The sequence below is a fragment of the Hylobates moloch genome, unplaced genomic scaffold, assembly GCF_009828535.3.
Source record: "Hylobates moloch isolate HMO894 unplaced genomic scaffold, HMol_V3 SCAFFOLD_24, whole genome shotgun sequence".
Classification (NCBI taxonomy): Eukaryota; Metazoa; Chordata; class Mammalia; order Primates; family Hylobatidae; genus Hylobates; species Hylobates moloch.
The window spans coordinates 25,791,528-25,800,925 of record NW_026652299.1 but is presented as its reverse complement, the minus strand read 5'-3'; the positions used below and the strand labels follow the sequence as shown (position 1 = coordinate 25,800,925).

General features: G+C 45.4%; 1 pseudogene; it reads right to left on the bottom strand.

The window, feature by feature from the left end:
- Positions 1-7,076, bottom strand: LOC116463034 (NADH-ubiquinone oxidoreductase chain 5-like; annotated as a pseudogene).
- Positions 7,077-9,398: the final 2,322 nt, after the last annotated feature.

The window sequence follows — 9,398 nt, the reverse complement described above, 5'->3', positions numbered from 1 at the left end:
CTAACCGCTGAATAGGCTTGAGTGGGGGGTTGAACGATGAATTGTGGCTGAATAAAAACCTAGCATATTGGAGAAGTTAAATATCTGTAATGGGTACTTCAGTTTAAGATTATTTGTTATGAGCTTGAGCTTATTGCTAGTAAGAGGCTAATGGTGGTTACACCTAGGGCTGTGAGCTTTAGGTGAAGTGGTATAGTTGTTTGGGGGGGATTAAGCAGGAATAATACTGTTGGTCATGAGGAATCCAGCAAAGATACTGCCGATTGTTAGGTGCTTAACTGAGTTAATTAGGAAGGGATTGTTTTCGTTAATAACAGAGTGATGAAGCGAGGTTGTCCTATTAGAATGAAGAAAATAATACGGGTACTATAGACAGCTGTTAAAGAGGTGGCAATAAGAGTACTAGAAAGGGCTCAGGTGTTGGTGTATGGTGTTTTTGCGGTTTCGGTGATAAGGTGTTTAGAGTAAAAGCCTGTGAGGAAAGGCATATCTGTAGGTGCAAGGCTGCCAATAATAAGGGAAGAGGAAGTGAAAGGTCAAGTCTTGAATAGCCCTCCTGTTTTTCGGATATCTTGTTCATCATTGAGGTTATGGATAATGGACCCTGAACACATAAATAACATAGCTTTTAAAAAGGCGTGTACGCAGATGTGAAGGAATGCTAGGTGCGGCTGATTAATACCAATTGTGACTATCATAAGGCCCAGCTGGCTTGAGGTGGAGACTGCACCTGTGCAGGTGCTGGGGGGGGGCCAGCAGTGGGCGTGGTCTTTCCGCGCCCGGGATTGGTGGAGGCTCCGGGGCTGACGAGGCGTGGCCGGAGCCCTCCCCAGTTTTCTGCTCTCCCGAGCCGGGCGGCTCGCCCAGGACGCGGAGCCCGGCGGTCGCGGGGCAGAAGGTAGCTGTCGGGCATTCCCCTGGCGCTGAAGGGCAGATTGCTGTAAGTAAGGTGGTAATAGCCCCTAGACATAATGTAAAGGTTTGGATTAATAGGTTATTTTCTATTAAAGAGTAGAAACGGATGAGTAGGAAAACTGCTAACAACTACAGTGCTGGAGTGGAGTAGGGCTGAGACTAGAGTTGGGCCTTCTATGGCGAATGGGAGTCAGGGATGGAGGCTGAATTTAGCTGACTTTCCTGCTGCTGCTAAGTAATTAATGGAAGGGGGTCGGGGATAGGGTTTAGAATAAACGCTTGTTGAAAGTCTCATGTGTTGGAGGATAAGAGAAATCATGCTATAGCTAAAATAAAGCCAATATCGCTGATGCGGTTGTACAGAACTGCGTGGAGGCCTGCTTTTGTTAGCATCTGCTCGGCTGTATCATCAGCCAATTAGAAAGATGATTCCTACGCCTTCTCATACGATAAAGAGTTGAAAGGGCCGGGCGCGGTGGCTCACGCCTGTAATCCCAGCACTTTGGGAGGCCAAGGCGGGCGGATCACGAGGTCAGGAGATTGAGACCATCCTGGCTAACACGGTGAAACCCCATCTCTACTGAAAATACAAAAAAATTAGCTGGGCGTGGTGGCGGGCACCTGTAGTCCCAGCTACTCGGGAGGCTGAGGCAGGAAAATGGCGTGAACCTGGGAGGCGGAGCTTGCAGTGAGCCGAGATTGCGCCACTGCACTCCAGCCTGGGCAACAGAGTGAGACTCCTTCTCAAAAAAAAAAAAAAAAAAAAAAAAAAAAAAAAAAAAAAAAAAAAAAAAGTTGAAAGAGGTTGTTGGTGGTGACCAGAATTAATATTGTGATGAGGAAAATAAGTAAATATTTGAAAAATTGGTGGTTAGGGTCTGAGTTTATGTATCATATTGAGAATTCTACAACAGATCAGGTAACAAATAGTGCTACTGGGATAAATATTGTGGAAAAGTAGTTTGAAGCTTAGTGAGAGTTTAAGAGTTTGGATTGTCATTCAATGTCAGTTTGAGATAATGACTTCTTGATCTGTACATATGAACTTTGTTGGGATGAGGCTAATGGTGAAGGTGCATACGATAGATATTTTTACGTAGTTTGGGTATGAACTTTTTTTGCAGGGATTGACTAAGGTGATAATAATTGGTAGGATTAAGGGGATTAGGGCTATTATAGTAGTGGAAAAATACGTATTTATTACTTTTATTTGGAGTTGCACCAGTGTTTTTGGTTCCTAAAACCAATAGATAACTCTAATTCTTTAAAAGTTGAGAAATCCATGTTGTTAGGCATGGGGGCACAAGTGAGCTGTCCTTGCGTACTTTCTTGGTAGATAAGTTGCAGGCTTCTATTATTAGATCCACAATCTAATGTTTTGGTTATACTATAGCTACAGCATGTAAACCCCATAATAATTTTAGGTTTTAAGGGTAATAGAAGGATAGGTGCGACATGTATAAATATTAATGTATTTTCTCGTGTAAAGGAAGGTTTAATACTGTCAATGTAATATGTGAGTATCCCTCGTTGTATCATGATTAATACATATAGGGAGTAGAGGGCTGTAATTAGTATGTTAAGTCCTGTAAGCATAATAGTGATATTTGATCAGGAGAATGAAGCTATGGTCACAAAGAGTTCTCCTACTAGATAAATGGTAGGGGGTAAGGCAAGGTTAGTGAGATTTGCTAGAAGTCATCAAGAGGCTATTAGTGGAAGCAGTATTTGAAGGCCTCGTGTAAATAATATGGTTCGGGTATGGATTTGCTGGTAGTTCAAATTTGCTAGGCAGAATAATAAGGATGAAGTGAGTCCATGGGCAATTATAAGGGTGACTGCACCTGTAAAGCTTCAAGGGTTTTTGGATGATAGCTATGATAACAAGTGCTACGTGGCTTATGCAGGAGTAGGCAATAAGTGATTTTAGATTGGTTTGTCATAGACAAATAGAGCTTGTCATAACTATTCCTCATAGGGATAGTATGAGGAACGGGTAGGCTATATATTCTGTTAGGGGGCTGAGGATAAGGGTAAGCCATATTACACCACAGCCGCCTAGCTTTAGGAGAACTGCTGCAAGTACTATTGAGCCGTCAATAGGGGCTTCTGCGTGGGCTTTAGGGAGTCACAGGTGAAGTCCGTATAGAGGTATTTTCACTATAAAAGCCGTAACACATGCTAGTGATATAAGATTATTGGATCAGGAAGCTAATAGTTCTTGGGTGGTAAATATCATTACTAGCATATTTAGTGAACCTGAGGCATTTTGAATGTAGACAAGTGTAACAAGTAGAGGGAGGGATCCTACTAGTGTATAAATAGGAAATATGAGCTGGCATTGAGGCGCTCTGGTTGCTTACCTCAGCGGGTGATGATAATCAGGGTAGGAATTAGTGTAGCTTCAAAGAGGATATAAAATATAATTAGTTCTGTGGCTGTGAATGCTATAATTAAAATCTGCAGGGAAACCAATATAGAAATATAGAGCTTTTTTTCATGGGGATGATTCGTTGGGCAGGTGATATTGGCTTGCTGGAGTTTGTAGTCAGGCTGTTAAGATTAGAAGGGGGTATGTCAGCGGGTCAGAAAAGATTAATGAGAAGTTGGGTGAGTTATCGTTGAATTGGTTAAAAAATAACAGGGTAATGAGGCTGATGAGTAGACTGTGGGTAGTCATGTGGATTCAGATTATAGAATTTTTAGAGAATCATGTTATTGGTAACAGTATAATTGTTGGAATAATCATTTTTAGTGTTGAAGTAAGTGTAGGTTTTTTACGTAATCTAGACCATATGTGTTAGAGATTGAAACTGGTAAGGCAAGACCTGCAGCTTCACAGGCAGCAAATACTAGGAGGATGATGGGTGTTATGGATGCTACAGCAAAATGTATATTTAAAGTTGTAAGAGTAATTATGATAAATATTGATAGTATGATGCCTTCTAGGCATAATAGGGATGATATCAGGTGGGATCGATAGACTATAATACTCCCAGTAGTGCTATGGTATATGCCAATATAATATTGATATAAATAGAAGGCATTTGGTAAATATGGCCTATCATAATCTAATGCATCAAAATCATTTATTTTGACTTAAACTACTTACCAATTCAACTCAGTCTAATCCTTTTTGGATTCATTCACAAGTTAAGCCTAGGATTAAAATGATAACTAGTATAAGGGCTGTGCTGATTGTTAGTGTCAGGTTGTTTGTTTGATGGGCTCATGGTAGGGGCAGTAGTACAGCGATTTCTAAGTCAAAGAGGAGAAATGTGATGGCTACTAGGAAAAATTTTATGGAAAAGGGGAGGTGGGTGGAAGTTATTGGGTCAAATCCGCATTCACAGAGGCTATATTTTTCTATATAAATGTTAAGTTGTGGGAGCCAAAATGTAATTATTAGTAGTAATAGGGCCAGTAAGGTGTTGGTTACTAGGGCTAGTGTCAGGTTAATTACTCTCTTTCGGATACTATGGAAACTAATTGTTTGGAAGTCAATGGTACTATTTATACTAAATGAGTAGGATCCTCATCAGTAGAAAGAGATGTATAAGAATAGTCATACTACATCTATGAAGTGTCAATATCAGGCGGCGGCTTCAAAGCCAAAGTGGTGGTTGGATGTAAAGTGGAATTTTAATTGGCGGAGGAGGCAGATAGTGAGAAATGTTGATCTGATAATAACATGAAGTCTGTGAAAACCTGTGACTATAAAGAATGTTGGGCCAGGTGTGGTGGCTCACGCCTGTAACCCCAGCACTTTGGGAGGCTGAGGCGGGTGGATCATGAGGTCAGGAGATCGAGACCATCCTGGCTAACACAGTGAAACCCCGTCTCTACTAAAAATACAAAAAAATTAGCAAGGTGTGGTGGCAGGCACCTGTAGTCCCAGCCACTCGGGAGGCTGAGGCAGGAGAATGGTGTGAACCCGGGAGGCGGAGCTTGCAGTGAGCTGAGATCGCACCGCTGCACTCCAGCCTGGGCGACACAGCGAGACTCCCTCTCAAAAAAAAAAAAATAAGAATGTTGAGCTGTAGATTCCATAAGAGATAGTAAAAGGGGTCTCGAAATATTCTGACATTTGTAGGAGGGTGAAGTAAATATGTAAGGTGACTGTGATGGAGAATGCTTGAATTATTTGCTTTCAATTACCCTCTGTTAGGCTGTGGTGGGCCCAAGTAATTGAAACTCCTGATGCAAGTAATACAGATGTATTTAGGAGGGGTATTTCTAAGGAGATGAGGGGAAAAATGCCTGTTGGAGGTCAATGTCCCCCTAATTCTGGAGTCAGGGCCAGACTAGAGTGGTAGAATGCCCAGAAGAAACCAGCAAAGAAGAATATTTCTGAGATAATAAATAGAATTATTCCCTATTGGAGGCCTTTTTGGACAATCGTTGTATGGTGGCCTTGAAATGTACTTTCTCGGATGATGTCACGTCATCACTGGTGTATAGTTAGTGTGTTGGTTAGTAGGCTTAGGGTTAAAAGAGTGATAGAATTAAAGTGAAATCACATGGCCAGGCCAGATGTTATTAGGAGAGCTGAGAGAGCTCCTGTCAGTGGTCAGGCGCTGGGTTTGACTATATGGTAGGCATGTGTTTGGTGGGTCATTATGTGTTGTCATATAAAGGCTTACTAGTAGTGTCAAGACATAAGCCTGAATAAGGGCTATGGTGAATTCGAGAATGGTTAGTAGTATTAGAATAATGAAAGCACTTGAAGCTATGAGAAGACTAATAGTTGATAGTACCAGTATGGGTCCTCTGATTAAATGTATTAGCAGGTGGCCGGCTGTAATGTTGGCTGTTAATCGCACAGCTAATGCTATCGGTGAATGAATAGGCTAATGGTTTCAATGAGTACTAGTATAGGGATAAGTGGCATAGGTGTGCCTTGTAGTAAAAAGTGAGCTAAGGAGATTTTTGTTTTAACGTGGAAGCCTGTAATTACTGCGCCTGCTCACAGGGGATTGCTATACCTAGATTTATTGATAATTGGGTAGTTGGTATAAATGAATGGGGTAGAAGGCGGAGGAGGTTGGTTGAGGCAATGAAGATAATTAGGGAAATTAGTGTAAGGGATCAAGTTCATCCTTTAATGTTGTGGGTAATTATTATTTGTTTTAGTGCAAGTTGAATTATCATTGTTGAATGGAAATTAATCGATTACTAATTAGATGACTAGAAATTGGAAATAGCATGGCAGGAAATAGAATGATTAATATTACTGTGGATAGACCTAGAATTGTTGGGGTAGTAAAAGGTGAATAGATTTTTGTTCGTTTTAATTCTCAGGGGGTCTTATGCTTTTGTGTTTTGACTATTTTTGGTGCAGGGGTAATATGATAAATGAAATTTGATAATTTTAACTGAATAATGGAGAATAAATTTATGACAGGATAATAATGGAACATGTGGAAGTGTCTAGTTGAGGCATTCACTGCAGAGAGGTATAGATCCCTTCAGTCTTTAAATTAAAAGGTTAATTATTCAAGACATAGCAGGGAAGGAAAAACACAAGTGACTGTCCTTATTTCTGCAACATAGCACAGGACAGCCTCTCTCCACTCCTGATCCTTGTCCTCTGCAGCACCTCAGTTAGTCAGGTCACTGAACACAGCAGGGTAACTCACACCTTCATTCGGGGGCCTGAGTCCTTTGCTGGTCCTGTTGGCACCTTCCATTTAATCTCAGCACGAGACATGGATGTGCTCAGGGGAGCCTGGGGGATCCCCTGGAACCTAGCCATAAGCCTCTGTCTTTGTTTTGCAGCGGCAACGCTATTTCCCCATGATGGTCTGTCAAAGGGGGAGGTGGGGGTTTTCCTGTGGACTGGGGTAGTTGATCCTGGCTACCACGTGGAAACGGGGGGACAGTCACACCCAAAGCTCACCGGCCACCTTCTCTGCTCTCAGGATGTCCTGTTTGTTAAACAGTGTCACTGTGGGGAAGGGAGAGTGGAAGTGGGTTTTGAAACCTTCCTCCACCGCAGCAGCTCTCTCGCTCCCTCCCAGTCCCTCTGCCTGTACCCCTGCCCCGCCCCTGGCTCTGGAGCCCCGGTACCCTGCGGTGTAGCCGTGCTGGGCCCTCAAAGCTGGGCCATGTGCTTTCAGCAGAGCATCAGCAACACTCTGGGACAGGATCTTGGACCACATGTTCCATCATGTCTCTTGTTCCCTCCCAGCCCTGTCATAGGCCTGCCCTCTTGGACGTGTAGCTGCCTTCCTTCTTCTCTCCACACCAAGGCCCCCTACACTGGCCCCCTCTTGGCCTGAGCAGCAGAGATGAAATATGACTGGCCACTCATGCATGGCAGAAGTCCCATCCCTCACGGCCATGCTGGCATTTTGACCTGGCCCTTTCAGGCTTTAACCCAGTGCCGGGAGTAGAGTGGGAAGTTCAGACTCATTCACCAGCCTGAGACCCTCCCAGGCCAGCCCCCTACACACTCCATAACCAGTAACCAATGAGAACAGGCCAGGGTTCCAGGCCAGTGTGACACATGCAGCCAGGGCTGCCCCTCAGCACCCAAACCCCCACCACCCAGCTGCCCACCACTGCCGCCACCCCACCTCCCACTCTGCAGCCTGTTCAGTGACAGGGCTCCCTGGTTGGGGCCCTTGCTATCTTGAATATCACTTAAGGCTCCTTGCTATACTCAAGGCCTGCCCTGCCCTCCTCTGGGTTCCAGCTGGGCTCAGCCTCACATCCAGGCCTTGTTCCCTGCCCACTTCTTATCCCCTTGGATGGGACACCTGAACCTGGTCTTCCAGCTGACCCTGAGAACCAGACTGGATTCTGCTCTAGCCCAGGGTGCATGCTATGACCCACAGGGGCTCTGAAAGTGTTAACCACACTCTCAACATCTGAGGGATCAGCTGGGGCCACCGAGACCCAAGCCTCAGCCTCGGGAGGCCAGACGGGGCCAGGGTGTCTGGTCTAGCTTAGTCCATGATGGCTACCATCCTCCCAACAGGTGTCAGGCGGAAGCCATTAGTGGGAAGGAGGGCCTTGCCTGGGAGGTCCCTGGAGAACTGTTTGAGGGCCTTTGGCAGATGAGAGGGGGACATTTCATGCAGGCCACCCAGGGGTCCATGGCTGGCCTGTCCAGAAAGGAAAAAGGTGCAGGTGCGGCCCTCAGGGGGGCAGCCAGGCCTGTGAGCCTCCAGTGATACAAGTACAGTGACACGGGAGGGACCACCTGGAACCAAGCAGGACCTGTGGACAGCTGCCCCAGGGAGGAGGAAGAGGTAGTGCTTGAGTGTGAGGTAAGCCTGGTGCAGAAACGGGGTGTCACAGCATGGGCAGGCCCAGGACAGTGGAGATGGACAATGAACGCATCAGTCGGGGTGCCTCTGGGGATCACTGACAGTGACTTAAACAATAAGGAACGTTACAAGAAATCCAGAGGCAGAGTGGCCAGTGAGCAGGGTCCCTTGTTCAACAGTTCACCAGGGGTCTCAGTGCTGTCTCCCACCTCTCCGTTGTGTCACCCTCATCCTCAGCTGTTGGTGATAGCTGCCCAAGTCACCTGACACAGCTGCAGGTGTCCCCTACAGATGAGGGGATGGCCAGTAGAAGGGAACAGTAGTTTACCCAAGCATCTCCTTTAATCAGGAAGGAAAACCCTCCCCAGAACTCTTCCTTTATTCCCCTAGGTTGAGATCAGGGCATAGACGGACCCTGGCAGACGGGGGTGCAGCTGCCACAAGGGTGCAGGCCTGCCATCGTTCCCACCTGATGGTGTGGAAGATGAGCTCCAAGCTGAGGGCTTCCACGCATAGTAGGGGAAGAGCGGGGACTGCCAAAAAAAAAAAAAAAGAACCTAAATGCCCAGGAATTGGGGATTAGTTAAATACATCATACACAGATATGCTGGAATTTTTTGTTTGTTTGTTTTTGAGTCAGGGTCTTGCTCTGTCACCCAGGCTGGAGTGCAGTGGCACAGTTATAGCTTACTGCAGCCTGGAACCTCCTGGGCTCATGATCCTCCCACCTAAGCCTTCCGAGTAGCTGGGTCTACAGGCACGTGCCATCACGCCTGACTAATTTTTGTCTTTCTGGTAGAGGCGAGGTCTCTGTGTTGTCCAGGCTGGTCTTGAACTCCCGGGCTCAGGTGATCCTCCCACCTCAGCCTACTGAGTAGCTGGGACTATACCACTATACCCAGTTACATTTTTATTTTCCATTTTTTGTAGAGACAAGATCTTGCTTTGTTGCACAGGCTGGTCTCAAACTCCCGGGCTCAAGCGATCCTTCCGCCTTGGCTTCCCAAAGCGTTGGGATTACATGTGTGAGCCATTGTGCCCTGTCTAGGCAGTCTTTTAAAAAGATGTTTTACACAGAACTTCGTAAATTTTTTGAATATTGAGTAAATTCTCTGCATACTGAGTCCAAGAAAATTCAATATTATGCTAAGTGGAGCTGGGGGTGGCAAGACGGGGGCTAAGGAGGGAAATGCGGGCTAAAACACTTTG